The sequence below is a fragment of the Gadus morhua genome, chromosome 10 (assembly GCF_902167405.1).
Source record: "Gadus morhua chromosome 10, gadMor3.0, whole genome shotgun sequence".
In the NCBI taxonomy this organism is placed as follows: domain Eukaryota; kingdom Metazoa; phylum Chordata; class Actinopteri; order Gadiformes; family Gadidae; genus Gadus; species Gadus morhua.
In genome coordinates this window covers 23,638,138-23,659,992 of record NC_044057.1, presented here as the reverse complement: position 1 = coordinate 23,659,992, position 21,855 = coordinate 23,638,138, and the positions used below count along the sequence as shown (strand labels likewise).

The 21,855-nt window shown below is 38.3% G+C and overlaps 83 non-coding genes across 83 annotated transcripts; all 83 read left to right on the top strand.

Annotated features, from left to right (window-relative positions):
* Window positions 1-34: 34 nt before the first annotated feature.
* trnar-ucg (transfer RNA arginine (anticodon UCG)) lies at window positions 35-107 on the top strand. Its single transcript has one exon. It is a non-coding gene; the product is annotated as a tRNA-Arg (tRNA).
* Window positions 108-250: 143 nt separating this feature from the next.
* On the top strand, window positions 251-324 carry trnai-aau (transfer RNA isoleucine (anticodon AAU)). Its single transcript has one exon. It is a non-coding gene; the product is annotated as a tRNA-Ile (tRNA).
* A 92-nt stretch (window positions 325-416) lies between these two features.
* Window positions 417-489, top strand: trnar-ucg (transfer RNA arginine (anticodon UCG)). Its single transcript has one exon. It is a non-coding gene; the product is annotated as a tRNA-Arg (tRNA).
* A 148-nt stretch (window positions 490-637) lies between these two features.
* Window positions 638-711, top strand: trnaf-aaa (transfer RNA phenylalanine (anticodon AAA)). The gene has a single exon. It is a non-coding gene; the product is annotated as a tRNA-Phe (tRNA).
* A 478-nt stretch (window positions 712-1,189) lies between these two features.
* On the top strand, window positions 1,190-1,262 carry trnar-ucg (transfer RNA arginine (anticodon UCG)). Its single transcript has one exon. It is a non-coding gene; the product is annotated as a tRNA-Arg (tRNA).
* Window positions 1,263-1,635: 373 nt separating this feature from the next.
* Window positions 1,636-1,708, top strand: trnar-ucg (transfer RNA arginine (anticodon UCG)). Its single transcript has one exon. It is a non-coding gene; the product is annotated as a tRNA-Arg (tRNA).
* Window positions 1,709-1,856: 148 nt separating this feature from the next.
* On the top strand, window positions 1,857-1,930 carry trnai-aau (transfer RNA isoleucine (anticodon AAU)). The gene has a single exon. It is a non-coding gene; the product is annotated as a tRNA-Ile (tRNA).
* A 93-nt stretch (window positions 1,931-2,023) lies between these two features.
* On the top strand, window positions 2,024-2,096 carry trnar-ucg (transfer RNA arginine (anticodon UCG)). The gene has a single exon. It is a non-coding gene; the product is annotated as a tRNA-Arg (tRNA).
* Window positions 2,097-2,239: 143 nt separating this feature from the next.
* On the top strand, window positions 2,240-2,313 carry trnai-aau (transfer RNA isoleucine (anticodon AAU)). The gene has a single exon. It is a non-coding gene; the product is annotated as a tRNA-Ile (tRNA).
* A 92-nt stretch (window positions 2,314-2,405) lies between these two features.
* On the top strand, window positions 2,406-2,478 carry trnar-ucg (transfer RNA arginine (anticodon UCG)). The gene has a single exon. It is a non-coding gene; the product is annotated as a tRNA-Arg (tRNA).
* Window positions 2,479-2,857: 379 nt separating this feature from the next.
* trnar-ucg (transfer RNA arginine (anticodon UCG)) lies at window positions 2,858-2,930 on the top strand. Its single transcript has one exon. It is a non-coding gene; the product is annotated as a tRNA-Arg (tRNA).
* A 374-nt stretch (window positions 2,931-3,304) lies between these two features.
* trnar-ucg (transfer RNA arginine (anticodon UCG)) lies at window positions 3,305-3,377 on the top strand. The gene has a single exon. It is a non-coding gene; the product is annotated as a tRNA-Arg (tRNA).
* Window positions 3,378-3,517: 140 nt separating this feature from the next.
* Window positions 3,518-3,591, top strand: trnai-aau (transfer RNA isoleucine (anticodon AAU)). The gene has a single exon. It is a non-coding gene; the product is annotated as a tRNA-Ile (tRNA).
* Window positions 3,592-4,033: 442 nt separating this feature from the next.
* Window positions 4,034-4,107, top strand: trnai-aau (transfer RNA isoleucine (anticodon AAU)). The gene has a single exon. It is a non-coding gene; the product is annotated as a tRNA-Ile (tRNA).
* Window positions 4,108-4,199: 92 nt separating this feature from the next.
* trnar-ucg (transfer RNA arginine (anticodon UCG)) lies at window positions 4,200-4,272 on the top strand. Its single transcript has one exon. It is a non-coding gene; the product is annotated as a tRNA-Arg (tRNA).
* Window positions 4,273-4,420: 148 nt separating this feature from the next.
* Window positions 4,421-4,494, top strand: trnaf-aaa (transfer RNA phenylalanine (anticodon AAA)). Its single transcript has one exon. It is a non-coding gene; the product is annotated as a tRNA-Phe (tRNA).
* Window positions 4,495-4,586: 92 nt separating this feature from the next.
* Window positions 4,587-4,658, top strand: trnar-ucg (transfer RNA arginine (anticodon UCG)). Its single transcript has one exon. It is a non-coding gene; the product is annotated as a tRNA-Arg (tRNA).
* Window positions 4,659-4,806: 148 nt separating this feature from the next.
* On the top strand, window positions 4,807-4,880 carry trnai-aau (transfer RNA isoleucine (anticodon AAU)). Its single transcript has one exon. It is a non-coding gene; the product is annotated as a tRNA-Ile (tRNA).
* A 92-nt stretch (window positions 4,881-4,972) lies between these two features.
* trnar-ucg (transfer RNA arginine (anticodon UCG)) lies at window positions 4,973-5,045 on the top strand. Its single transcript has one exon. It is a non-coding gene; the product is annotated as a tRNA-Arg (tRNA).
* Window positions 5,046-5,188: 143 nt separating this feature from the next.
* On the top strand, window positions 5,189-5,262 carry trnai-aau (transfer RNA isoleucine (anticodon AAU)). The gene has a single exon. It is a non-coding gene; the product is annotated as a tRNA-Ile (tRNA).
* A 92-nt stretch (window positions 5,263-5,354) lies between these two features.
* Window positions 5,355-5,427, top strand: trnar-ucg (transfer RNA arginine (anticodon UCG)). The gene has a single exon. It is a non-coding gene; the product is annotated as a tRNA-Arg (tRNA).
* Window positions 5,428-5,805: 378 nt separating this feature from the next.
* On the top strand, window positions 5,806-5,878 carry trnar-ucg (transfer RNA arginine (anticodon UCG)). Its single transcript has one exon. It is a non-coding gene; the product is annotated as a tRNA-Arg (tRNA).
* Window positions 5,879-6,086: 208 nt separating this feature from the next.
* On the top strand, window positions 6,087-6,160 carry trnai-aau (transfer RNA isoleucine (anticodon AAU)). Its single transcript has one exon. It is a non-coding gene; the product is annotated as a tRNA-Ile (tRNA).
* A 92-nt stretch (window positions 6,161-6,252) lies between these two features.
* Window positions 6,253-6,325, top strand: trnar-ucg (transfer RNA arginine (anticodon UCG)). The gene has a single exon. It is a non-coding gene; the product is annotated as a tRNA-Arg (tRNA).
* Window positions 6,326-6,473: 148 nt separating this feature from the next.
* Window positions 6,474-6,547, top strand: trnai-aau (transfer RNA isoleucine (anticodon AAU)). Its single transcript has one exon. It is a non-coding gene; the product is annotated as a tRNA-Ile (tRNA).
* Window positions 6,548-6,861: 314 nt separating this feature from the next.
* trnaf-aaa (transfer RNA phenylalanine (anticodon AAA)) lies at window positions 6,862-6,935 on the top strand. Its single transcript has one exon. It is a non-coding gene; the product is annotated as a tRNA-Phe (tRNA).
* Window positions 6,936-7,027: 92 nt separating this feature from the next.
* On the top strand, window positions 7,028-7,099 carry trnar-acg (transfer RNA arginine (anticodon ACG)). The gene has a single exon. It is a non-coding gene; the product is annotated as a tRNA-Arg (tRNA).
* A 314-nt stretch (window positions 7,100-7,413) lies between these two features.
* On the top strand, window positions 7,414-7,486 carry trnar-ucg (transfer RNA arginine (anticodon UCG)). The gene has a single exon. It is a non-coding gene; the product is annotated as a tRNA-Arg (tRNA).
* A 143-nt stretch (window positions 7,487-7,629) lies between these two features.
* trnai-aau (transfer RNA isoleucine (anticodon AAU)) lies at window positions 7,630-7,703 on the top strand. The gene has a single exon. It is a non-coding gene; the product is annotated as a tRNA-Ile (tRNA).
* A 92-nt stretch (window positions 7,704-7,795) lies between these two features.
* Window positions 7,796-7,868, top strand: trnar-ucg (transfer RNA arginine (anticodon UCG)). Its single transcript has one exon. It is a non-coding gene; the product is annotated as a tRNA-Arg (tRNA).
* Window positions 7,869-8,016: 148 nt separating this feature from the next.
* Window positions 8,017-8,090, top strand: trnaf-aaa (transfer RNA phenylalanine (anticodon AAA)). Its single transcript has one exon. It is a non-coding gene; the product is annotated as a tRNA-Phe (tRNA).
* A 92-nt stretch (window positions 8,091-8,182) lies between these two features.
* On the top strand, window positions 8,183-8,254 carry trnar-ucg (transfer RNA arginine (anticodon UCG)). Its single transcript has one exon. It is a non-coding gene; the product is annotated as a tRNA-Arg (tRNA).
* Window positions 8,255-8,402: 148 nt separating this feature from the next.
* trnai-aau (transfer RNA isoleucine (anticodon AAU)) lies at window positions 8,403-8,476 on the top strand. Its single transcript has one exon. It is a non-coding gene; the product is annotated as a tRNA-Ile (tRNA).
* A 92-nt stretch (window positions 8,477-8,568) lies between these two features.
* On the top strand, window positions 8,569-8,641 carry trnar-ucg (transfer RNA arginine (anticodon UCG)). Its single transcript has one exon. It is a non-coding gene; the product is annotated as a tRNA-Arg (tRNA).
* A 143-nt stretch (window positions 8,642-8,784) lies between these two features.
* Window positions 8,785-8,858, top strand: trnai-aau (transfer RNA isoleucine (anticodon AAU)). Its single transcript has one exon. It is a non-coding gene; the product is annotated as a tRNA-Ile (tRNA).
* A 92-nt stretch (window positions 8,859-8,950) lies between these two features.
* trnar-ucg (transfer RNA arginine (anticodon UCG)) lies at window positions 8,951-9,023 on the top strand. The gene has a single exon. It is a non-coding gene; the product is annotated as a tRNA-Arg (tRNA).
* A 379-nt stretch (window positions 9,024-9,402) lies between these two features.
* On the top strand, window positions 9,403-9,475 carry trnar-ucg (transfer RNA arginine (anticodon UCG)). Its single transcript has one exon. It is a non-coding gene; the product is annotated as a tRNA-Arg (tRNA).
* A 208-nt stretch (window positions 9,476-9,683) lies between these two features.
* trnai-aau (transfer RNA isoleucine (anticodon AAU)) lies at window positions 9,684-9,757 on the top strand. Its single transcript has one exon. It is a non-coding gene; the product is annotated as a tRNA-Ile (tRNA).
* A 92-nt stretch (window positions 9,758-9,849) lies between these two features.
* Window positions 9,850-9,922, top strand: trnar-ucg (transfer RNA arginine (anticodon UCG)). Its single transcript has one exon. It is a non-coding gene; the product is annotated as a tRNA-Arg (tRNA).
* Window positions 9,923-10,070: 148 nt separating this feature from the next.
* Window positions 10,071-10,144, top strand: trnai-aau (transfer RNA isoleucine (anticodon AAU)). Its single transcript has one exon. It is a non-coding gene; the product is annotated as a tRNA-Ile (tRNA).
* Window positions 10,145-10,236: 92 nt separating this feature from the next.
* Window positions 10,237-10,309, top strand: trnar-ucg (transfer RNA arginine (anticodon UCG)). Its single transcript has one exon. It is a non-coding gene; the product is annotated as a tRNA-Arg (tRNA).
* A 277-nt stretch (window positions 10,310-10,586) lies between these two features.
* trnai-aau (transfer RNA isoleucine (anticodon AAU)) lies at window positions 10,587-10,660 on the top strand. The gene has a single exon. It is a non-coding gene; the product is annotated as a tRNA-Ile (tRNA).
* Window positions 10,661-10,752: 92 nt separating this feature from the next.
* Window positions 10,753-10,825, top strand: trnar-ucg (transfer RNA arginine (anticodon UCG)). Its single transcript has one exon. It is a non-coding gene; the product is annotated as a tRNA-Arg (tRNA).
* A 149-nt stretch (window positions 10,826-10,974) lies between these two features.
* trnaf-aaa (transfer RNA phenylalanine (anticodon AAA)) lies at window positions 10,975-11,048 on the top strand. Its single transcript has one exon. It is a non-coding gene; the product is annotated as a tRNA-Phe (tRNA).
* Window positions 11,049-11,140: 92 nt separating this feature from the next.
* trnar-ucg (transfer RNA arginine (anticodon UCG)) lies at window positions 11,141-11,213 on the top strand. Its single transcript has one exon. It is a non-coding gene; the product is annotated as a tRNA-Arg (tRNA).
* Window positions 11,214-11,361: 148 nt separating this feature from the next.
* Window positions 11,362-11,435, top strand: trnai-aau (transfer RNA isoleucine (anticodon AAU)). Its single transcript has one exon. It is a non-coding gene; the product is annotated as a tRNA-Ile (tRNA).
* Window positions 11,436-11,527: 92 nt separating this feature from the next.
* trnar-ucg (transfer RNA arginine (anticodon UCG)) lies at window positions 11,528-11,600 on the top strand. The gene has a single exon. It is a non-coding gene; the product is annotated as a tRNA-Arg (tRNA).
* A 315-nt stretch (window positions 11,601-11,915) lies between these two features.
* Window positions 11,916-11,987, top strand: trnar-acg (transfer RNA arginine (anticodon ACG)). The gene has a single exon. It is a non-coding gene; the product is annotated as a tRNA-Arg (tRNA).
* Window positions 11,988-12,301: 314 nt separating this feature from the next.
* Window positions 12,302-12,374, top strand: trnar-ucg (transfer RNA arginine (anticodon UCG)). The gene has a single exon. It is a non-coding gene; the product is annotated as a tRNA-Arg (tRNA).
* Window positions 12,375-12,517: 143 nt separating this feature from the next.
* Window positions 12,518-12,591, top strand: trnai-aau (transfer RNA isoleucine (anticodon AAU)). The gene has a single exon. It is a non-coding gene; the product is annotated as a tRNA-Ile (tRNA).
* A 92-nt stretch (window positions 12,592-12,683) lies between these two features.
* Window positions 12,684-12,756, top strand: trnar-ucg (transfer RNA arginine (anticodon UCG)). Its single transcript has one exon. It is a non-coding gene; the product is annotated as a tRNA-Arg (tRNA).
* Window positions 12,757-12,904: 148 nt separating this feature from the next.
* trnaf-aaa (transfer RNA phenylalanine (anticodon AAA)) lies at window positions 12,905-12,978 on the top strand. The gene has a single exon. It is a non-coding gene; the product is annotated as a tRNA-Phe (tRNA).
* A 92-nt stretch (window positions 12,979-13,070) lies between these two features.
* trnar-ucg (transfer RNA arginine (anticodon UCG)) lies at window positions 13,071-13,142 on the top strand. Its single transcript has one exon. It is a non-coding gene; the product is annotated as a tRNA-Arg (tRNA).
* Window positions 13,143-13,290: 148 nt separating this feature from the next.
* Window positions 13,291-13,364, top strand: trnai-aau (transfer RNA isoleucine (anticodon AAU)). Its single transcript has one exon. It is a non-coding gene; the product is annotated as a tRNA-Ile (tRNA).
* A 92-nt stretch (window positions 13,365-13,456) lies between these two features.
* Window positions 13,457-13,529, top strand: trnar-ucg (transfer RNA arginine (anticodon UCG)). Its single transcript has one exon. It is a non-coding gene; the product is annotated as a tRNA-Arg (tRNA).
* Window positions 13,530-13,672: 143 nt separating this feature from the next.
* Window positions 13,673-13,746, top strand: trnai-aau (transfer RNA isoleucine (anticodon AAU)). The gene has a single exon. It is a non-coding gene; the product is annotated as a tRNA-Ile (tRNA).
* Window positions 13,747-13,838: 92 nt separating this feature from the next.
* trnar-ucg (transfer RNA arginine (anticodon UCG)) lies at window positions 13,839-13,911 on the top strand. The gene has a single exon. It is a non-coding gene; the product is annotated as a tRNA-Arg (tRNA).
* Window positions 13,912-14,289: 378 nt separating this feature from the next.
* On the top strand, window positions 14,290-14,362 carry trnar-ucg (transfer RNA arginine (anticodon UCG)). The gene has a single exon. It is a non-coding gene; the product is annotated as a tRNA-Arg (tRNA).
* Window positions 14,363-14,570: 208 nt separating this feature from the next.
* Window positions 14,571-14,644, top strand: trnai-aau (transfer RNA isoleucine (anticodon AAU)). Its single transcript has one exon. It is a non-coding gene; the product is annotated as a tRNA-Ile (tRNA).
* Window positions 14,645-14,736: 92 nt separating this feature from the next.
* On the top strand, window positions 14,737-14,809 carry trnar-ucg (transfer RNA arginine (anticodon UCG)). Its single transcript has one exon. It is a non-coding gene; the product is annotated as a tRNA-Arg (tRNA).
* A 535-nt stretch (window positions 14,810-15,344) lies between these two features.
* Window positions 15,345-15,418, top strand: trnaf-aaa (transfer RNA phenylalanine (anticodon AAA)). The gene has a single exon. It is a non-coding gene; the product is annotated as a tRNA-Phe (tRNA).
* Window positions 15,419-15,510: 92 nt separating this feature from the next.
* trnar-acg (transfer RNA arginine (anticodon ACG)) lies at window positions 15,511-15,582 on the top strand. The gene has a single exon. It is a non-coding gene; the product is annotated as a tRNA-Arg (tRNA).
* A 314-nt stretch (window positions 15,583-15,896) lies between these two features.
* Window positions 15,897-15,969, top strand: trnar-ucg (transfer RNA arginine (anticodon UCG)). The gene has a single exon. It is a non-coding gene; the product is annotated as a tRNA-Arg (tRNA).
* Window positions 15,970-16,112: 143 nt separating this feature from the next.
* trnai-aau (transfer RNA isoleucine (anticodon AAU)) lies at window positions 16,113-16,186 on the top strand. The gene has a single exon. It is a non-coding gene; the product is annotated as a tRNA-Ile (tRNA).
* Window positions 16,187-16,278: 92 nt separating this feature from the next.
* Window positions 16,279-16,351, top strand: trnar-ucg (transfer RNA arginine (anticodon UCG)). Its single transcript has one exon. It is a non-coding gene; the product is annotated as a tRNA-Arg (tRNA).
* A 148-nt stretch (window positions 16,352-16,499) lies between these two features.
* trnaf-aaa (transfer RNA phenylalanine (anticodon AAA)) lies at window positions 16,500-16,573 on the top strand. The gene has a single exon. It is a non-coding gene; the product is annotated as a tRNA-Phe (tRNA).
* Window positions 16,574-16,665: 92 nt separating this feature from the next.
* On the top strand, window positions 16,666-16,737 carry trnar-ucg (transfer RNA arginine (anticodon UCG)). Its single transcript has one exon. It is a non-coding gene; the product is annotated as a tRNA-Arg (tRNA).
* A 148-nt stretch (window positions 16,738-16,885) lies between these two features.
* trnai-aau (transfer RNA isoleucine (anticodon AAU)) lies at window positions 16,886-16,959 on the top strand. Its single transcript has one exon. It is a non-coding gene; the product is annotated as a tRNA-Ile (tRNA).
* A 92-nt stretch (window positions 16,960-17,051) lies between these two features.
* Window positions 17,052-17,124, top strand: trnar-ucg (transfer RNA arginine (anticodon UCG)). The gene has a single exon. It is a non-coding gene; the product is annotated as a tRNA-Arg (tRNA).
* Window positions 17,125-17,433: 309 nt separating this feature from the next.
* Window positions 17,434-17,506, top strand: trnar-ucg (transfer RNA arginine (anticodon UCG)). The gene has a single exon. It is a non-coding gene; the product is annotated as a tRNA-Arg (tRNA).
* Window positions 17,507-17,884: 378 nt separating this feature from the next.
* trnar-ucg (transfer RNA arginine (anticodon UCG)) lies at window positions 17,885-17,957 on the top strand. Its single transcript has one exon. It is a non-coding gene; the product is annotated as a tRNA-Arg (tRNA).
* A 208-nt stretch (window positions 17,958-18,165) lies between these two features.
* Window positions 18,166-18,239, top strand: trnai-aau (transfer RNA isoleucine (anticodon AAU)). Its single transcript has one exon. It is a non-coding gene; the product is annotated as a tRNA-Ile (tRNA).
* A 92-nt stretch (window positions 18,240-18,331) lies between these two features.
* trnar-ucg (transfer RNA arginine (anticodon UCG)) lies at window positions 18,332-18,403 on the top strand. The gene has a single exon. It is a non-coding gene; the product is annotated as a tRNA-Arg (tRNA).
* A 148-nt stretch (window positions 18,404-18,551) lies between these two features.
* On the top strand, window positions 18,552-18,625 carry trnaf-aaa (transfer RNA phenylalanine (anticodon AAA)). Its single transcript has one exon. It is a non-coding gene; the product is annotated as a tRNA-Phe (tRNA).
* A 92-nt stretch (window positions 18,626-18,717) lies between these two features.
* Window positions 18,718-18,789, top strand: trnar-ucg (transfer RNA arginine (anticodon UCG)). Its single transcript has one exon. It is a non-coding gene; the product is annotated as a tRNA-Arg (tRNA).
* Window positions 18,790-19,103: 314 nt separating this feature from the next.
* trnar-ucg (transfer RNA arginine (anticodon UCG)) lies at window positions 19,104-19,176 on the top strand. Its single transcript has one exon. It is a non-coding gene; the product is annotated as a tRNA-Arg (tRNA).
* A 665-nt stretch (window positions 19,177-19,841) lies between these two features.
* Window positions 19,842-19,915, top strand: trnai-aau (transfer RNA isoleucine (anticodon AAU)). Its single transcript has one exon. It is a non-coding gene; the product is annotated as a tRNA-Ile (tRNA).
* A 480-nt stretch (window positions 19,916-20,395) lies between these two features.
* trnar-acg (transfer RNA arginine (anticodon ACG)) lies at window positions 20,396-20,467 on the top strand. The gene has a single exon. It is a non-coding gene; the product is annotated as a tRNA-Arg (tRNA).
* Window positions 20,468-20,781: 314 nt separating this feature from the next.
* trnar-ucg (transfer RNA arginine (anticodon UCG)) lies at window positions 20,782-20,854 on the top strand. The gene has a single exon. It is a non-coding gene; the product is annotated as a tRNA-Arg (tRNA).
* A 143-nt stretch (window positions 20,855-20,997) lies between these two features.
* trnai-aau (transfer RNA isoleucine (anticodon AAU)) lies at window positions 20,998-21,071 on the top strand. The gene has a single exon. It is a non-coding gene; the product is annotated as a tRNA-Ile (tRNA).
* A 92-nt stretch (window positions 21,072-21,163) lies between these two features.
* On the top strand, window positions 21,164-21,236 carry trnar-ucg (transfer RNA arginine (anticodon UCG)). Its single transcript has one exon. It is a non-coding gene; the product is annotated as a tRNA-Arg (tRNA).
* A 148-nt stretch (window positions 21,237-21,384) lies between these two features.
* On the top strand, window positions 21,385-21,458 carry trnai-aau (transfer RNA isoleucine (anticodon AAU)). The gene has a single exon. It is a non-coding gene; the product is annotated as a tRNA-Ile (tRNA).
* Window positions 21,459-21,550: 92 nt separating this feature from the next.
* Window positions 21,551-21,623, top strand: trnar-ucg (transfer RNA arginine (anticodon UCG)). The gene has a single exon. It is a non-coding gene; the product is annotated as a tRNA-Arg (tRNA).
* Window positions 21,624-21,855: the final 232 nt, after the last annotated feature.

The following is a 21,855-nucleotide window of genomic DNA, read 5'->3' as shown; positions in this document are numbered from 1 at the left end:
AAAAAATATATAGACCAATCGACTATTAAACAGAAGGCACGTGGCCTAATGGATAAGGCGTCTGACTTCGGATCAGAAGATTGAGGGTTCGAATCCCTTCGTGGTTAGTTGGAATTTACCTCGCTCAAAGTTTGTAGCTTATATAACATTCTGTGAAACAAGGCAATGTTTCGACAACATTTAAGTTAATCATTTCTCAAACTGTTTGCAATTGAAAAAAAATATCAAGAAATTAATATTTTTTTGGAAAGGCCGGTTAGCTCAGTTGGTTAGAGTGTGGTGCTAATAACGCCAAGGTCACGGGTTCAACCCCCGTACTGGCCATCAATTCTTTGTTGAGTTCATTAATGTATTAATTTGAGGATGAATTATACACTTCCGTAAAAAATATAAAGACCAATCGACTGTTAAACAGCAGCCACGTGGCCTAATGGATAAGGCGTCTGACTTCGGATCAGAAGATTGAGGGTTCGAATCCCTTCGTGGTTAATTGGAATTGACCTCGCTCAAAGTTAATGGCGCGAATAACATTCTGTGAAACAAGGGAATGCTTCGATAACATTTGAGTGAATCCCTTCTCAAAATATTTGTAATTGAAAATACAAAAAAAATACATGAAATGAACACTTACATTAAAGGCCGGTTAGCTCAGTTGGTTAGAGCGTGGAGATAAAAACGCCAAGGTCCCGTGTTCAACCCCCGTACTGGCCATCAATTCTTTGTTGAGTTCATTTATGTATTAATTTGAGGATGAATTATACACTTCCGTAAAAAATATAAAGACCAATCGACTGTTAAACAGAAGCCACGTGGCCTAATGGATAAGGCGTCTGACTTCGGATTAGAAGATGAGTGTTCAAATCCCTTCGTGGTTAGTTGGAATTGACCTCGCTCAAAGTTAATAGCACGAATAACATTCTGTGAAACAAGGGAATGCTTAGATAACATTTGAGTGAATCCCTTCTCAAACTATTTGTAATTGAAAATACAAAAAAAATACATGAAATGAACTCTTAAATTAAAGGCCGGTTAGCTCAGTTGGTTAGAGCGTGGTGCTAATAACGCAAAGGTCCCGTGTTCAACCCCCGTACTGGCCATCAATTCTTTGTTGAGTTCATTAATGTATTAATTTGAGGATGAATTATACACTTCCGCAAAAAATATATAGACCAATCGACTATTAAACATAAGCCACGTGGCCTAATGGATAAGGCGTCTGACTTCGGATCAGAAGATTGAGGGTTCGAATCCCTTCGTGGTTAGTTGGAATTGGATGTGTGTCTGACTTCGGATCAGAAGATGAGGGTTCGAATCCCTTCGTGGTTAGTTGGAATTGACCTCGCTCAAAGTTTGTAGCTTATATAACATTCTGTGAAACAAGGCAATATTTCGACCACATTTAAGTGAATCATTTCTCAAACTGTTTGCAATTGAAAAAAAATATCAAGAAATTAATATTTTTGTGAAAAGGCCGGTTAGCTCAGTTGGTTAGAGCGTAGTGCTAATAACGCCAAGGTCCAGTGTTCAACCCCCGTACAGGCCATCAATTCTTTGTTGAGTTCATTAATGTATTAATTTGAGGATGAATTATACACTTCCGTAAAAAATATAAAGACCAATCGACTGTTAAACAGAAGCCACGTGGCCTAATGGATAAGGCGTCTGACTTCGGAATAGAAGATTGAGGGTTCGAATCCCTTCGTGGTTAGTTGGAATTGACCTCGCTCAAAGTTAATAGCACGAATAAAATTCTGTGAAACAAGGGAATGCTACGATAACATTTAAGTGAATCCCTTCTCAAACTATTTGTAATTGAAAATACAAAAAAAATACATGAAATGAACACTTAAATTAAAGGCCGGTTAGCTCAGTTGGTTAGAGCGTGGTGCTAATAACGCCAAGGTCACGGGTTCAACCCCCGTACTGGCCATCAATTCTTTGTTGAGTTCATTAATGTATTAATTTGAGGATGAATTATACACTTCCGTAAAAAAATATATAGACCAATCGACAATTAAAAAGAAGCCACGTGGCCTAATGGATAAGGCGTCTGACTTCGGATCATAAGATTGAGGGTCCGAATCCCTTCGTGGTTAGTTGGAATTGACCTCGCTCAAAGTTTGTAGCTTATATAACAATCTGTGAAACAAGGCAATGTTTCGACAACATTTAAGTGAATCATTTCTCAAACTGTTTGCAATTGAAAAAAAATATCACGAAATTAATATTTTTGTAAAAAGGCCGGTTAGCTCAGTTGGTTAGAGCGTGGTGCTAATAACGCCAAGGTCACGGGTTCAACCCCCGTACTGGCCATCAATTCTTTGTTGAGTTCATTAATGTATTAATTTGAGGATGAATTATACACTTCCGTAAAAAATATAAAGACCAATCGACTGTTAAACAGAAGCCACGTGGCCTAATGGATAAGGCGTCTGACTTCGGATTAGAAGATTGAGGGTTCGAATCCCTTCGTGGTTAGTTGGAATTGGATGTGTGTCTGACTTCGGATTAGAAGATGAGGGTTCAAATCCCTTCGTGGTTAGTTGGAATTGACCTCGCTCAAAGTTAATAGCACGAATAACATTCTGTGAAACAAGGGAATGCTTAGATAACATTTGAGTGAATCCCTTCTCAAAATATTTGTAATTGAAAATACAAAAAAAAAAACATGAAATTAACACTTAAATTAAAGGCCGGTTTGCTCAGTTGGTTAGAGCGTGGTGCTAATAACGCCAAGGTCCCGTGTTCAACCCCCATACTTAACATCAATTCTTTGTTGAGTTCATTAATGTATTAATTTGAGGATGGATTATACACTTCCGTAAAAAATATATAGACCAATCGACTATTAAACAGAAGCCACGTGGCCTAATGGATAAGGCGTCTGACTTCGGATCAGAAGATTGAGGGTTCGAATCCCTTCGTGGTTAGTTGGTATTGGATGGGTGTCTGACTTCGGATCTGAAGATTGAGGGTTCAAATCCCTTCGTGGTTAGTTGGAATTGACCTCGCTCAAAGTTTGTAGCTTATATAACATTCTGTGAAACAAGGCAATGTTTCGACAACATTTAAGTGAATCATTTCTCAAACTGTTTGCAATTAAAAAAAAATATCACGAAATTAATATTTTTGTAAAAAGGCCGGTTAGCTCAGTTGGTTAGAGCGTGTTGCTAATAACGCCAAGGTCACGGGTTCCATCCCCGTACTGGCTATCAATTCTTTGTTGAGTTCATTAATGTATTAATTTTAGGATGAATTATACACTTCTGTAAAAAATATAAAGACCAATTGACTGTTAAACAGAAGCCACGTGGCCTAATGGATAAGGCGTCTGACTTCGGATCAGAAGATTGAGTGTTCGAATCCCTTCGTGGTTAGTTGGAATTGACCTCGCTCAAAGTTAATAGCACGAATAATATTCTTAGATATGCTTAGATAACATTTGAGTGAATCCCTTCTCAAACTATTTGTAATTGAAAATACAAAAATAATACATGAAATTAACACTTAAATTAAAGCCTGGTTAGCTCAGTTGGTTAGAGCGTGGTGCTAATAACGCCAAGGTCACGGGTTCAACCCCCGTACTGGCCATCAATTCTTTGTTGAGTTTATTAATGTATTAATTTGAGGATGAATTATACACTTCCGTAAAAAATATATAGACCAATCGACTATTAAACAGAAGCCACGTGGCCTATTGGATAAGGCGTCTGACTTCGGATTAGAAGATTGAGGGTTTGAATCCCTTCGTGGTTAGTTGGAATTGGATGTGTGTCTGACTTCGTATCTGAAGATTGAGGGTTCGAATCCCTTCGTGGTTAGTTGGAATTGGATGTGTGTCTGACTTCGGATCAGAAGATGAGGGTTCAAATCCCTTCGTGGTTAGTTGGAATTGACCTCGCTCAAAGTTATTAGCACGAATAACATTCTGTGAAACAAGGGAATGCTTAGATAACATTGGAGTGAATCCCTTCTCAAACTATTTGTAATTGAAAATACAAAAAAAATACATGAAATTAACACTTAAATTAAAGGCCGGTTAGCTCAGTTGGTTAGAGCGTGGTGCTAATAACGCCAAGGTCACGGGTTCAACCCCCGTACTGGCCATTAATTCTTTGTTGAGGTCATTAATGTATTAATTTGAGGATGAATTATACACTTCCGTAAAAAATATAAAGACCAATCGACTGTTAAACAGAAGTCAAGTGGCCTAATGGATAAGGCGTCTGACTTCGGATCAGAAGATTGAGGGTTCGAATCCCTTCGTGGTTAGTTGGAATTGACCTCGCTCAAAGTTAATAGCACGAATAACATTTTGTGAAACAAGGGAATGCTTCGATAACATTTGAGTGAATCCCTTCTCAAACTATTTGTATTTGAAAATACAAAAAAAATACATGAATTGAACACTTAAATTAAAGGCGGGTTAGCTCAGTTGGTTAGAGCGTGGTGCTAAAAACGACAAGGTCCCGTGTTCAACCCCCGTACTGGCCATCAATTCTTTGTTGAGTTCATTTATGTATTAATTTGAGGATGAATTATACACTTCCGTAAAAAATAGAAAGACCAATCGACTGTTATACAATAGCCACGTGGCCGAATGGATAAGGCGTCTGACTTCGGATCAGAAGATGAGTGTTCAAATCCCGTCGTGGTTAGTTGGAATTGACTTCGCTCAAAGTTAATAGCACGAATAACATTCTGTGAAACAAGGGAATGCTTAGATAACATTTGAGTGAATCCCTTCTCAAACTATTTGTAATTGAAAATACAAAAAAAATACATGAAATTAACACTCAAATTAAAGGCCGGATAGCTCAGTTGGTTAGAGCGTGGTGCTAATAACGCCAAGGTCATGGGTTCAACCCCCGTACTGGCCATCAATTCTTTGTTGAGTTCATTAATGTATTAATTTGAGGATGAATTATACACTTCCGTAAAAAATATAAAGACCAATCGACTGTTAAACAGAAGCCACGTGGCCTAATGGATAAGGCGTCTGACTTCGGATCAGAAGATTGAGGGTTCGAATCCCTTCGTGGTTAGTTGGAATTGACCTCGCTCAAAGTTTGTAGCTTATATAACATTCTGTGAAACAAGGCAATGTTTCGACAACATTTAAGTGAATCATTTCTCAAACTGTTTGCAATTGAAAAAAAATATCACGAAATTAATATTTTTGTAAAAAGGCCGGTTAGCTCAGTTGGGTAGAGCGTGGTGCTAATAACGCCAAGGTCACGGGTTCAACCCCCGTACTGGCCATCAATTCTTTGTTGAGTTCATTAATGTATTAATTTTAGGATGAATTATACACTTCCGTAAAAAATATAAAGACCAATCGACTGTTAAACAGAAGCCACGTGGCCTAATGGATAAGGCGTCTGACTTCGGATCAGAAGATTGAGGGTTCGAATCCCTTCGTGGTTAGTTGGAATTGGATGTGTGTCTGACTTCGGATCAGAAGATGAGGGTTCAAATCCCTTCGTGGTTAGTTGGAATTGACCTCGCTCAAAGTTAATAGCACGAATAACATTCTGTGAAACAAGGGAATGCTTAGATAACATTTGAGTGACTCCCTTCTCAAAATATTTGTAATTGAAAATACAAAAAAAATACATGAAATTAACACTTAAATTAAAGGCCGGTTAGCTCAGTTGGTTAGAGCGTGGTGCTAATAACGCCAAGGTCCCGTGTTCAACCCCCATACTTAACATCAATTCTTTGTTGAGTTCATTAATGTATTAATTTGAGGATGGATTATACACTTCCGTAAAAAATATATAGACCAATCGATTCTTAAACAGAAGCCACGTGGTCTAATGGATAAGGCGTCTGACTTCGGATCAGAAGATTGAGGGTTCGAATCCCTTCGTGGTTAGTTGGTATTGGATGGGTGTCTGACTTCGGATCAGAAGATTGAGGGTTCAAATCCCTTCGTGGTTAGTTGGAATTGACCTCGCTCAAAGTTCGTAGCTTATATAACATTCTGTGAAACAAGGCAATGTTTCGACAACATTTAAGTGAATCATTTCTCAAACTGTTTGCAATTGAAAAAAAATATCACGAAATTAATATTTTTGTAAAAAGGCTGGTTAGCTCAGTTGGTTAGAGCGTGTTGCTAATAACGCCAAGGTCACGGGTTCAACCCCCGTACTGGCCATCAATTCTTTGTTGAGTTCATTAATGTATTAATTTTAGGATGAATTATACACTTCCGTAAAAAATATAAAGACCAATCGACTGTTAAACAGAAGCCACGTGGCCTAATGGATAAGGCGTCTGACTTCGGATCAGAAGATTGAGGGTTCAAATCCCTTCGTGGTTAGTTGGAATTGACCTCGCTCAAAGTTATTAGCACGAATAACATTCTGTGAAACAAGGGAATGCTTAGATAACATTGGAGTGAATCCCTTCTCAAACTATTTGTAATTGAAAATACAAAAAAAATACATGAAATTAACACTTAAATTAAAGGCCGGTTAGCTCAGTTGGTTAGAGCGTGGTGCTAATAACGCCAAGGTCACGGGTTCAACCCCCGTACTGGCCATTAATTCTTTGTTGAGTTCATTAATGTATTAATTTGAGGATGAATTATACACTTCCGTAAAAAATATAAAGACCAATCGACTGTTAAACAGAAGGCACGTGGCCTAACGGATAAGGAGTCTGACTTCGGATCAGAAGATTGAGGGTTCGAATCCCTTCGTGGTTAGTTGGAGTTGACCTCGCTCAAAGTTAATAGCACGAATAACATTCTGTGAAACAAGGGAATGCTTCGATAACATTTGAGTGAATCCCTGCTCAAACTATTTGTAATTGAAAATACAAAAAAAAATACATGAAATGAACACTTAAATTAAAGGCCGGTTAGCTCAGTTGGTTAGAGCGTGGTGATAAAAACGCGAAGGTCCCGTGTTCAACCCCCGTACTGGCCATCAATTCTTTGTTGAGTTCATTTATGTATTAATTTGAGGATGAATTATACACTTCCGTAAAAAATATAAAGACCAATCGACTGTTAAACAGAAGCTACGTGGCCTAATGGATAAGGCGTCTGACTACGGATCAGAAGATGAGGGTTCAAATCCCTTCGTGGTTAGTTGGAATTGACCTCGCTCAAAGTTAATAGCACGAATAACATTCTGTGAAACAAGGGAATGCTTAGATAACATTTGAGTGAATCCCTTCTCAAAATATTTGTAATTGAAAATACAAAAAAAATACATGAAATGAACGCTTAAATTAAAGGCCGGTTAGCTCAGTTTGTTAGAGCGTGGTGCTAATAACGCCCAGGTCCCGTGTTCAACCCCCGTACTTACCATCAATTCTTTGTTGAGTTCATTAATGTATTAATTTGAGGATGGATTATACACTTCCGTAAAAAATATAAAGACCAATCGACTGTTAAACAGAAGCCACGTGGCCTAATGGATAAGGGGTCTGACTTCGGATCAGAAGATTGAGGGTTCGAATCCCTTCGTGGTTAGTTGGAATTGACCTCGCTCAAAGTTTGTAGCTTATATAACATTCTGTGAAACAAGTCAATGTTTCGACAACATTTAAGTGAATCATTTCTCAAACTGTTTGCAATTGAAAAAAAATATCACGAAATTAATATTTTTGTAAAAAGGCCGGTTAGCTCAGTTGGTTAGAGCGTGGTGCTAATAACGCCAAGGTCACGGGTTCAACCCCCGTACTGGCCATCAATTCGTTGTTGAGTTCATCAATGTATTAATTTGAGGATGAATTATACACTTCCGTAAAAAATATAAAGACCAATCGACTGTTAAACAGAAGTCACGTGGCCTAATGGATAAGGCGTCTGACTTCGGATCAGAAGATTGAGGGTTCGAATCCCTTCGTGGTTAGTTGGAATTGACCTCGCTCAAAGTTAATAGCACGAATAACATTCTGTGAAACAAGGGAATGCTTCGATAACATTTGAGTGAATCCCTTCTCAAACTATTTGTATTTGAAAATACAAAAAAAATACATGAATTGAACACTTAAATTAAAGGCGGGTTAGCTCAGTTGGTTAGAGCGTGGTGCTAAAAACGACAAGGTCCCGTGTTCAACCCCCGTACTGGCCATCAATTCTTTGTTGAGTTCATTTATGTATTAATTTGAGGATGAATTATACACTTCCGTAAAAAATATAAAGACCAATCGACTGTTATACAATAGCCACGTGGCCGAATGGATAAGGCGTCTGACTTCGGATCAGAAGATGAGTGTTCAAATCCCGTCGTGGTTAGTTGGAATTGACTTCGCTCAAAGTTAATAGCACGAATAACATTCTGTGAAACAAGGGAATGCTTAGATAACATTTGAGTGAATCCTTTCTCAAACTATTTGTAATTGAAAATACAAAAAAAATACATGAAATTAACACTCAAATTAAAGGCCGGTTAGCTCAGTTGGTTAGAGCGTGGTGCTAATAACGCCAAGGTCATGGGTTCAACCCCCGTACTGGCCATCAATTCTTTGTTGAGTTCATTAATGTATTAATTTGAGGATGAATTATACACTTCCGTAAAAAATATAAAGACCAATCGACTGTTAAACAGAAGCCACGTGGCCTAATGGATAAGGCGTCTGACTTCGGATCAGAAGATTGAGGGTTCGAATCCCTTCGTGGTTAGTTGGAATTGACCTCGCTCAAAGTTTGTAGCTTATATAACATTCTGTGAAACAAGGCAATGTTTCGACAACATTTAAGTGAATCATTTCTCAAACTGTTTGCAATTGAAAAAAAATATCACGAAATTAATATTTTTGTAAAAAGGCCGGTTAGCTCAGTTGGGTAGAGCGTGGTGCTAATAACGCCAAGGTCACGGGTTCAACCCCCGTACTGGCCATCAATTCTTTGTTGAGTTCATTAATGTATTAATTTTAGGATGAATTATACACTTCCGTAAAAAATATAAAGACCAATCGACTGTTAAACAGAAGCCACGTGGCCTAATGGATAAGGCGTCTGACTTCGGATCAGAAGATTGAGGGTTCGAATCCCTTCGTGGTTAGTTGGAATTGGATGTATGTCTGACTTCGGATCAGAAGATGAGGGTTCAAATCCCTTCGTGGTTAGTTGGAATTGACCTCGCTCAAAGTTAATAGCACAGAATAACATTCTGTGAAACAAGGGAATGCTTAGATAACATTTGAGTGACTCCCTTCTCAAAATATTTGTAATTGAAAATACAAAAAAAATACATGAAATTAACACTTAAATTAAAGGCCGGTTAGCTCAGTTGGTTAGAGCGTGGTGCTAATAACGCCAAGGTCCCGTGTTCAACCCCCATACTTAACATCAATTCTTTGTTGAGTTCATTAATGTATTAATTTGAGGATGGATTATACACTTCCGTAAAAAATATATAGACCAATCAATTATTAAAAAGAAGCCACGTGGCCTAATGGATAAGGCGTCTGACTTCGGATCAGAAGATTGAGGGTTCGAATCCCTTCGTGGTTAGTTGGTATTGGATGGGTGTCTGACTTCGGATCAGAAGATTGAGGGTTCAAATCCCTTCGTGGTTAGTTGGAATTGACCTCGCTCAAAGTTCGTAGCTTATATAACATTCTGTGAAACAAGGCAATGTTTCGACAACATTTAAGTGAATCATTTCTCAAACTGTTTGCAATTGAAAAAAAATATCACGAAATTAATATTTTTGTAAAAAGGCTGGTTAGCTCAGTTGGTTAGAGCGTGTTGCTAATAACGCCAAGGTCACGGGTTCAACCCCCGTACTGGCCATCAATTCTTTGTTGAGTTCATTAATGTATTAATTTTAGGATGAATTATACACTTCCGTAAAAAATATAAAGACCAATCGACTGTTAAACAGAAGCCACGTGGCCTAATGGATAAGGCGTCTGACTTCGGATCAGAAGTTTGAGGGTTCGAATCCCTTCGTGGTTAGTTGGAATTGACCTCGCTCAAAGTTAATAGCACGAATAATATTCTGTGAAACAAGGGAATGCTTAGATAACATTTGAGTGAATCCCTTCTCAAACTATTTGTAATTGAAAATACAAAAATAATACATGAAATTAACACTTAAATTAAAGCCTGGTTAGCTCAGTTGGTTAGAGCGTGGTGCTAATAACGCCAAGGTCACGGGTTCAACCCCCGTACTGGCCATCAATTCTTTGTTGAGTTTATTAATGTATTAATTTGAGGATGAATTATACACTTCCGTAAAAAATATATAGACCAATCGACTATTAAACAGAAGCCACGTGGCCTATTGGATAAGGCGTCTGACTTCGGATTAGAAGATTGAGGGTTTGAATCCCTTCGTGGTTAGTTGGAATTGGATGTGTGTCTGACTTCGGATCTGAAGATTGAGGGTTCGAATCCCTTCGTGGTTAGTTGGAATTGGATGTGTGTCTGACTTCGGATCAGAAGATGAGGGTTCAAATCCCTTCGTGGTTAGTTGGAATTGACCTCGCTCAAAGTTATTAGGACGAATAACATTCTGTGAAACAAGGGAATGCTTAGATAACATTGGAGTGAATCCCTTCTCAAACTATTTGTAATTGAAAATACAAAAAAAATACATGAAATTAACACTTAAATTAAAGGCCGGTTAGCTCAGTTGGTTAGAGCGTGGTGCTAATAACGCCAAGGTCACGGGTTCAATCCCCGTACTGGCCATTAATTCTTTGTTGAGTTCATTAATGTATTAATTTGAGGATGAATTATACACTTCCGTAAAAAATATAAAGACCAATCGACTGTTAAACAGAAGGCACGTGGCCTAACGGATAAGGCGTCTGACTTCGGATCAGAAGATTGAGGGTTCGAATCCCTTCGTGGTTAGTTGGAGTTGACCTCGCTCAAAGTTAATAGCACGAATAACATTCTGTGAAACAAGGGAATGCTTCGATAACATTTGAGTGAATCCCTGCTCAAACTATTTGTAATTGAAAATACAAAAAAAAATACATGAAATGAACACTTAAATTAAAGGCCGGTTAGCTCAGTTGGTTAGAGCGTGGTGATAAAAACGCGAAGGTCCCGTGTTCAACCCCCGTACTGGCCATCAATTCTTTGTTGAGTTCATTAATGTATTAATTTTAGGATGAATTATACACTTCCGTAAAAAATATAAAGACCAATCGACTGTTAAACAGAAGCCACGTGGCCTAATGGATAAGGCGTCTGACTTCGGATCAGAAGATTGAGGGTTCAAATCCCTTCGTGGTTAGTTGGAATTGACCTCGCTCAAAGTTATTAGCACGAATAACATTCTGTGAAACAAGGGAATGCTTAGATAACATTGGAGTGAATCCCTTCTCAAACTATTTGTAATTGAAAATACAAAAAAAATACATGAAATTAACACTTAAATTAAAGGCCGGTTAGCTCAGTTGGTTAGAGCGTGGTGCTAATAACGCCAAGGTCACGGGTTCAACCCCCGTACTGGCCATTAATTCTTTGTTGAGTTCATTAATGTATTAATTTGAGGATGAATTATACACTTCCGTAAAAAATATAAAGACCAATCGACTGTTAAACAGAAGGCACGTGGCCTAACGGATAAGGCGTCTGACTTCGGATCAGAAGATTGAGGGTTCGAATCCCTTCGTGGTTAGTTGGAGTTGACCTCGCTCAAAGTTAATAGCACGAATAACATTCTGTGAAACAAGGGAATGCTTCGATAACATTTGAGTGAATCCCTGCTCAAACTATTTGTAATTGAAAATACAAAAAAAAATACATGAAATGAACACTTAAATTAAAGGCCGGTTAGCTCAGTTTGTTAGAGCGTGGTGATAAAAACGCGAAGGTCCCGTGTTCAACCCCCGTACTGGCCATCAATTCTTTGTTGAGTTCATTTATGTATTAATTTGAGGATGAATTATACACTTCCGTAAAAAATATAAAGACCAATCGACTGTTAAACAGAAGCTACGTGGCCTAATGGATAAGGCGTCTGACTACGGATCAGAAGATGAGGGTTCAAATCCCTTCGTGGTTAGTTGGAATTGACCTCGCTCAAAGTTAATAGCACGAATAACATTCTGTGAAACAAGGGAATGCTTAGATAACATTTGAGTGAATCCCTTCTCAAAATATTTGTAATTGAAAATACAAAAAAAATACATGAAATGAACGCTTAAATTAAAGGCCGGCTAGCTCAGTTTGTTAGAGCGTGGTGCTAATAACGCCCAGGTCCCGTGTTCAACCCCCGTACTTACCATCAATTCTTTGTTGAGTTCATTAATGTATTAATTTGAGGATGGATTATACACTTCCGTAAAAAATATAAAGACCAATCGACTGTTAAACAGAAGCCACGTGGCCTAATGGATAAGGGGTCTGACTTCGGATCAGAAGATTGAGGGTTCGAATCCCTTCGTGGTTAGTTGGAATTGACCTCGCTCAAAGTTTGTAGCTTATATAACATTCTGTGAAACAAGTCAATGTTTCGACAACATTTAAGTGAATCATTTCTCAAACTGTTTGCAATTGAAAAAAAATATCACGAAATTAATATTTTTGTAAAAAGGCCGGTTAGCTCAGTTGGTTAGAGCGTGGTGCTAATAACGCCAAGGTCACGGGTTCAACCCCCGTACTGGCCATCAATTCGTTGTTGAGTTCATCAATGTATTAATTTGAGGATGAATTATACACTTCCGTAAAAAATATAAAGACCAATCGACTGTTAAACAGAAGTCACGTGGCCTAATGGATAAGGCGTCTGACTTCGGATCAGAAGATTGAGGGTTCGAATCCCTTCGTGGTTAGTTGGAATTGACCTCGCTCAAAGTTAATAGCACGAATAACATTCTGTGAAACAAGGGAATGCTTCGATAACATTTGAGTGAATCCCTTCTCAAACTATTTGTATTTGAAAATACAAAAAAAATACATGAATTGAACACTTAAATTAAAGGCGGGTTAGCTCAGTTGGTTAGAGCGTGGTGCTAAAAACGACAAGGTCCCGTGTTCAACCCCCGTACTGGCCATCAATTCTTTGTTGAGTTCATTTATGTATTAATTTGAGGATGAATTATACACTTCCGTAAAAAATATAAAGACCAATCGACTGTTATACAATAGCCACGTGGCCGAATGGATAAGGCGTCTGACTTCGGATCAGAAGATGAGTGTTCAAATCCCGTCGTGGTTAGTTGGAATTGACTTCGCTCAAAGTTAATAGCACGAATAACATTCTGTGAAACAAGGGAATGCTTAGATAACATTTGAGTGAATCCTTTCTCAAACTATTTGTAATTGAAAATACAAAAAAAATACATGAAATTAACACTCAAATTAAAGGCCGGTTAGCTCAGTTGGTTAGAGCGTGGTGCTAATAACGCCAAGGTCATGGGTTCAACCCCCGTACTGGCCATCAATTCTTTGTTGAGTTCATTAATGTATTAATTTGAGGATGAATTATACACTTCCGTAAAAAATATAAAGACCAATCGACTGTTAAACAGAAGCCACGTGGCCTAATGGATAAGGCGTCTGACTTCGGATCAGAAGATTGAGGGTTCGAATCCCTTCGTGGTTAGTTGGAATTGACCTCGCTCAAAGTTTGTAGCTTATATAACATTCTGTGAAACAAGGCAATGTTTCGACAACATTTAAGTGAATCATTTCTCAAACTGTTTGCAATTGAAAAAAAATATCACGAAATTAATATTTTTGTAAAAAGGCCGGTTAGCTCAGTTGGGTAGAGCGTGGTGCTAATAACGCCAAGGTCACGGGTTCAACCCCCGTACTGGCCATCAATTCTTTGTTGAGTTCATTAATGTATTAATTTTAGGATGAATTATACACTTCCGTAAAAAATATAAAGACCAATCGACTGTTAAACAGAAGCCACGTGGCCTAATGGATAAGGCGTCTGACTTCGGATCAGAAGATTGAGGGTTCGAATCCCTTCGTGGTTAGTTGGAATTGGATGTGTGTCTGACTTCGGATCAGAAGATGAGGGTTCAAATCCCTTCGTGGTTAGTTGGAATTGACCTCGCTCAAAGTTAATAGCACGAATAACATTCTGTGAAACAAGGGAATGCTTAGATAACATTTGAGTGACTCCCTTCTCAAAATATTTGTAATTGAAAATACAAAAAAAATACATGAAATTAACACTTAAATTAAAGGCCGGTTAGCTCAGTTGGTTAGAGCGTGGTGCTAATAACGCCAAGGTCCCGTGTTCAACCCCCATACTTAACATCAATTCTTTGTTGAGTTCATTAATGTATTAATTTGAGGATGGATTATACACTTCCGTAAAAAATATATAGACCAATCAATTATTAAAAAGAAGCCATGTGGCCTAATGGATAAGGCGTCTGACTTCGGATCAGAAGATTGAGGGTTCGAATCCCTTCGTGGTTAGTTGGTATTGGATGGGTGTCTGACTTCGGATCAGAAGATTGAGGGTTCAAATCCCTTCGTGGTTAGTTGGAATTGACCTCGCTCAAAGTTCGTAGCTTATATAACATTCTGTGAAACAAGGCAATGTTTCGACAACATTTAAGTGAATCATTTCTCAAACTGTTTGCAATTGAAAAAAAATATCACGAAATTAATATTTTTGTAAAAAGGCTGGTTAGCTCAGTTGGTTAGAGCGTGTTGCTAATAACGCCAAGGTCACGGGTTCAACCCCCGTACTGGCCATCAATTCTTTGTTGAGTTCATTAATGTATTAATTTTAGGATGAATTATACACTTCCGTAAAAAATATAAAGACCAATCGACTGTTAAACAGAAGCCACGTGGCCTAATGGATAAGGCGTCTGACTTCGGATCAGAAGATTGAGGGTTCGAATCCCTTCGTGGTTAGTTGGAATTGACCTCGCTCAAAGTTAATAGCACGAATAATATTCTGTGAAACAAGGGAATGCTTAGATAACATTTGAGTGAATCCCTTCTCAAAATATTTGTAATTGAAAATACAAAAAAAATACATGAAATGAACGCTTAAATTAAAGGCCGGTTAGCTCAGTTTGTTAGAGCGTGGTGCTAATAACGCCCAGGTCCCGTGTTCAACCCCCGTACTTACCATCAATTCATTGTTGAGTTCATTAATGTATTAATTTGAGGATGGATTATACACTTCCGTAAAAAATATAAAGACCAATCGACTGTTAAACAGAAGCCACGTGGCCTGATGGATAAGGGGTCTGACTTCGGATCAGAAGATGAGGGTTCAAATCCCTTCGTGGTTAGTTGGAGTTGACCTCGCTCAAAGTTAATAGCACGAATAACATTCTGTGAAACAAGGGAATGCTTCGATAACATTTGAGTGAATCCCTGCTCAAACTATTTGTAATTGAAAATACAAAAAAAAATACATGAAATGAACACTTAAATTAAAGGCCGGTTAGCTCAGTTGGTTAGAGCGTGGTGATAAAAACGCGAAGGTCCCGTGTTCAACCCCCGTACTGGCCATCAATTCTTTGTTGAGTTCATTTATGTATTAATTTGAGGATGAATTATACACTTCCGTAAAAAATATAAAGACCAATCGACTGTTAAACAGAAGCTACGTGGCCTAATGGATAAGGCGTCTGACTACGGATCAGAAGATGAGGGTTCAAATCCCTTCGTGGTTAGTTGGAATTGACCTCGCTCAAAGTTAATAGCACGAATAACATTCTGTGAAACAAGGGAATGCTTAGATAACATTTGAGTGAATCCCTTCTCAAAATATTTGTAATTGAAAATACAAAAAAAATACATGAAATGAACGCTTAAATTAAAGGCCGGTTAGCTCAGTTTGTTAGAGCGTGGTGCTAATAACGCCCAGGTCCCGTGTTCAACCCCCGTACTTACCATCAATTCTTTGTTGAGTTCATTAATGTATTAATTTGAGGATGGATTATACACTTCCGTAAAAAATATAAAGACCAATCGACTGTTAAACAGAAGCCACGTGGCCTAATGGATAAGGGGTCTGACTTCGGATCAGAAGATTGAGGGTTCGAATCCCTTCGTGGTTAGTTGGAATTGACCTCGCTCAAAGTTTGTAGCTTATATAACATTCTGTGAAACAAGTCAATGTTTCGACAACATTTAAGTGAATCATTTCTCAAACTGTTTGCAATTGAAAAAAAATATCACGAAATTAATATTTTTGTAAAAAGGCCGGTTAGCTCAGTTGGTTAGAGCGTGGTGCTAATAACGCCAAGGTCACGGGTTCAACCCCCGTACTGGCCATCAATTCTTTGTTGAGTTCATCAATGTATTAATTTGAGGATGAATTATACACTTCCGTAAAAAATATAAAGACCAATCGACTGTTAAACAGAAGTCACGTGGCCTAATGGATAAGGCGTCTGACTTCGGATCAGAAGATTGAGGGTTCGAATCCCTTCGTGGTTAGTTGGAATTGACCTCGCTCAAAGTTAATAGCACGAATAACATTCTGTGAAACAAGGGAATGCTTCGATAACATTTGAGTGAATCCCTTCTCAAACTATTTGTATTTGAAAATACAAAAAAAATACATGAATTGAACACTTAAATTAAAGGCGGGTTAGCTCAGTTGGTTAGAGCGTGGTGCTAAAAACGCCAAGGTCCCGTGTTCAACCCCCGTACTGGCCATCAATTCTTTGTTGAGTTCATTTATGTATTAATTTGAGGATGAATTATACACTTCCGTAAAAAATATAAAGACCAATCGACTGTTATACAATAGCCACGTGGCCGAATGGATAAGGCGTCTGACTTCGGATCAGAAGATGAGTGTTCAAATCCCGTCGTGGTTAGTTGGAATTGACTTCGCTCAAAGTTAATAGCACGAATAACATTCTGTGAAACAAGGGAATGCTTAGATAACATTTGAGTGAATCCTTTCTCAAACTATTTGTAATTGAAAATACAAAAAAAATACATGAAATTAACACTCAAATTAAAGGCCGGTTAGCTCAGTTGGTTAGAGCGTGGTGCTAATAACGCCAAGGTCATGGGTTCAACCCCCGTACTGGCCATCAATTCTTTGTTGAGTTCATTAATGTATTAATTTGAGGATGAATTATACACTTCCGTAAAAAATATAAAGACCAATCGACTGTTAAACAGAAGCCACGTGGCCTAATGGATAAGGCGTCTGACTTCGGATCAGAAGATTGAGGGTTCGAATCCCTTCGTGGTTAGTTGGAATTGACCTCGCTCAAAGTTTGTAGCTTATATAACATTCTGTGAAACAAGGCAATGTTTCGACAACATTTAAGTGAATCATTTCTCAAACTGTTTGCAATTGAAAAAAAATATCACGAAATTAATATTTTTGTAAAAAAGCCGGTTAGCTCAGTTGGGTAGAGCGTGGTGCTAATAACGCCAAGGTCACGGGTTCAACCCCCGTACTGGCCATCAATTCTTTGTTGAGTTCATTAATGTATTAATTTTAGGATGAATTATACACTTCCGTAAAAAATATAAAGACCAATCGACTGTTAAACAGAAGCCACGTGGCCTAATGGATAAGGCGTCTGACTTCGGATCAGAAGATTGAGGGTTCGAATCCCTTCGTGGTTAGTTGGAATTGGATGTGTGTCTGACTTCGGATCAGAAGATGAGGGTTCAAATCCCTTCGTGGTTAGTTGGAATTGACCTCGCTCAAAGTTAATAGCACGAATAACATTCTGTGAAACAAGGGAATGCTTAGATAACATTTGAGTGACTCCCTTCTCAAAATATTTGTAATTGAAAATACAAAAAAAATACATGAAATTAACACTTAAATTAAAGGCCGGTTAGCTCAGTTGGTTAGAGCGTGGTGCTAATAACGCCAAGGTCCCGTGTTCAACCCCCATACTTAACATCAATTCTTTGTTGAGTTCATTAATGTATTAATTTGAGGATGGATTATACACTTCCGTAAAAAATATATAGACCAATCAATTACTAAAAAGAAGCCACGTGGCCTAATGGATAAGGCGTCTGACTTCGGATCAGAAGATTGAGGGTTCGAATCCCTTCGTGGTTAGTTGGTATTGGATGGGTGTCTGACTTCGGATCAGAAGATTGAGGGTTCAAATCCCTTCGTGGTTAGTTGGAATTGACCTCGCTCAAAGTTCGTAGCTTATATAACATTCTGTGAAACAAGGCAATGTTTCGACAACATTTAAGTGAATCATTTCTCAAACTGTTTGCAATTGAAAAAAAATATCACGAAATTAATATTTTTGTAAAAAGGCTGGTTAGCTCAGTTGGTTAGAGCGTGTTGCTAATAACGCCAAGGTCACGGGTTCAACCCCCGTACTGGCCATCAATTCGTTGTTGAGTTCATCAATGTATTAATTTGAGGATGAATTATACACTTCCGTAAAAAATATAAAGACCAATCAACTGTTAAACAGAAGTCACGTGGCCTAATGGATAAGGCGTCTGACTTCGGATCAGAAGATTGAGGGTTCGAATCCCTCGTGGTTAGTTGGAATTGACCTCGCTCAAAGTTAATAGCACGAATAACATTCTGTGAAACAAGGGAATGCTTCGATAACATTTGAGTGAATCCCTTCTCAAACTATTTGTAATTGAAAATACAAAAAAAATACATGAATTGAACACTTAAATTAAAGGCGGGTTAGCTCAGTTGGTTAGAGCGTGGTGCTAAAAACGACAAGGTCCCGTGTTCAACCCCCGTACTGGCCATCACTTCTTTGTTGAGTTCATTTATGTATTAATTTGAGGATGAATTATACACTTCCGTAAAAAATATAAAGACCAATCGACTGTTATACAATAGCCACGTGGCCGAATGGATAAGGCGTCTGACTTCGGATCAGAAGATGAGTGTTCAAATCCCGTCGTGGTTAGTTGGAATTGACCTCGCTCAAAGTTAATAGCACGAATAACATTCTGTGAAACAAGGGAATGCTTAGATAACATTTGAGTGAATCCCTTCTCAAAATATTTGTAATTGAAAATACAAAAAAAATACATGAAATGAACGCTTAAGTTAAAGGCCGGTTAGCTCAGTTGGTTAGAGCGTGGTGCTAATAACGCCCAGGTCCCGTGTTCAACCCCCGTACTTACCATCAATTCTTTGTTGAGTTCATTAATGTATTAATTTGAGGATGGATTATACACTTCCGTAAAAAATATAAAGACCAATCGACTGTTAAACAGAAGCCACGTGGCCTAATGGATAAGGCGTCTGACTTCGGATCAGAAGATTGAGGGTTCGAATCCCTTCGTGGTTAGTTGGAATTGACCTCGCTCAAAGTTAATAGCACGAATAACATTCTGTGAAACAAGGGAATGCTTCGATAACATTTGAGTGAATCCCTTCTCAAACTATTTGTAATTGAAAATACAAAAAAAATACATGAATTGAACACTTAAATTAAAGGCGGGTTAGCTCAGTTGGTTAGAGCGTGGTGCTAAAAACGACAAGGTCCCGTGTTCAACCCCTATACTGGCCATCAATTCTTTGTTGAGTTCATTTATGTATTAATTTGAGGATGAATTATACACTTCCGTAAATAATATATAGACCAATCGACTATTAAACAGAAGCCACGTGGCATATTGGATAAGGCGTCTGACTTCGGATTAGAAGATTGAGGGTTTGAATCCCTTCGTGGTTAGTTGGAATTGGATGTGTGTCTGACTTCGGATCTGAAGATTGAGGGTTCGAATCCCTTCGTGGTTAGTTGGAATTGGATGTGTGTCTGACTTCGGATCAGAAGATTGAGGGTTCAAATCCCTTCGTGGTTAGTTGGAATTGACCTCGTTCAAAGTTATTAGCACGAGTAACATTCTGTGAAACAAGGGAATGCTTAGATAACATTGGAGTGAATCCCTTCTCAAACTATTTGTAATTGAAAATACAAAAAAAATACATGAAATTAACACTTAAATTAAAGGCCGGTTAGCTCAGTTGGTTAGAGCGTGGTGCTAATAACGCCAAGGTCACGGGTTCAACCCCCGTACTGGCCATTAATTCTTTGTTGAGTTCATTAATGTATTAATTTGAGGATGAATTATACACTTCCGTAAAAAATATAAAGACCAATTGACTGTTAAACAGAAGGCACGTGGCCTAACGGATAAGGCGTCTGACTTCGGATCAGAAGATTGAGGGTTAGAATCCCTTCGTGGTTAGTTGGAGTTGACCTCGCTCAAAGTTAATAGCACGAATAACATTCTGTGAAACAAGGGAATGCTTCGATAACATTTGAGTGAATCCCTGCTCAAACTATTTGTAATTGAAAATACAAAAAAAAATACATGAAATGAACACTTAAATTAAAGGCCGGTTAGCTCAGTTGGTTAGAGCGTGGTGATAAAAACGCGAAGGTCCGGTGTTCAACCCCCGTACTGGCCATCAATTCTTTGTTGAGTTCATTTATGTATTAATTTGAGGATGAATTATACACTTCCGTAAAAAATATAAAGACCAATCGACTGTTAAACAGAAGCTACGTGGCCTAATGGATAAGGCGTCTGACTACGGATCAGAAGATGAGGGTTCAAATCCCTTCGTGGTTAGTTGGAATTGACCTCGCTCAAAGTTAATAGCACGAATAACATTCTGTGAAACAAGGGAATGCTTAGATAACATTTGAGTGAATCCCTTCTCAAAATATTTGTAATTGAAAATACAAAAAAAATACATGAAATGAACGCTTAAATTAAAGGCCGGTTAGCTCAGTTTGTTAGAGCGTGGTGCTAATAACGCCCAGGTCCCGTGTTCAACCCCCGTACTTACCATCTATTCTTTGTTGAGTTCATTAATGTATTAATTTGAGGATGGATTATACACTTCCGTAAAAAATATAAAGACCAATCGACTGTTAAACAGAAGCCACGTGGCCTAATGGATAAGGCGTCTGACTTCGGATCAGAAGATTGAGGGTTCGAATCCCTTCGTGGTTAGTTGGAATTGACCTCGCTCAAAGTTTGTAGCTTATATAACATTCTGTGAAACAAGGCAATGTTTCGACAACATTTAAGTGAATCATTTCTCAAACTGTTTGCAATTGAAAAAAAATATCACGAAATTAATATTTTTGTAAAAAGGCCGGTTAGCTCAGTTGGTTAGAGCGTGTTGCTAATAACGCCAAGGTCACGGGTTCAACCCCCGTACTGGCCATCAATTCTTTGTTGAGTTCATTAATGTATTAATTTTAGGATGAATTATACACTTCCGTAAAAAATATAAAGACCAATCGACTGTTAAACAGAAGCCACGTGGCCTAATGGATAAGGCGTCTGACTTCGGATCAGAAGATTGTGGGTTCGAATCCCTTCGTGGTTAGTTGGAATTGACCTCGCTCAAAGTTAATAGCACGAATAATATTCTGTGAAACAAGGGAATGCTTAGATAACATTTGAGTGAATCCCTTCTCAAACTATTTGTAATTGAAAATACAAAAATAATACATGAAATTAACACTTAAATTAAAGCCTGGTTAGCTCAGTTGGTTAGAGCGTGGTGCTAATAACGCCAAGGTCACGGGTTCAACCCCCGTACTGGCCATCAATTCTTTGTTGAGTTTATTAATGTATTAATTTGAGGATGAATTATACACTTCCGTAAAAAATATATAGACCAATCGACTATTAAACAGAAGCCACGTGGCCTATTGGATAAGGCGTCTGACTTCGGATTAGAAGATTGAGGGTTTGAATCCCTTCGTGGTTAGTTGGAGTTGGATGTGTGTCTGACTTCGGATCTGAAGATTGAGGGTTCGAATCCCTTCGTGGTTAGTTGGAATTGGATGTGTGTCTGACTTCGGATCAGAAGATGAGGGTTCAAATCCCTTCGTGGTTAGTTGGAATTGACCTCGCTCAAAGTTATTAGCACGAATAACATTCTGTGAAACAAGGGAATGCTTAGATAACATTGGAGTGAATCCCTTCTCAAACTATTTGTA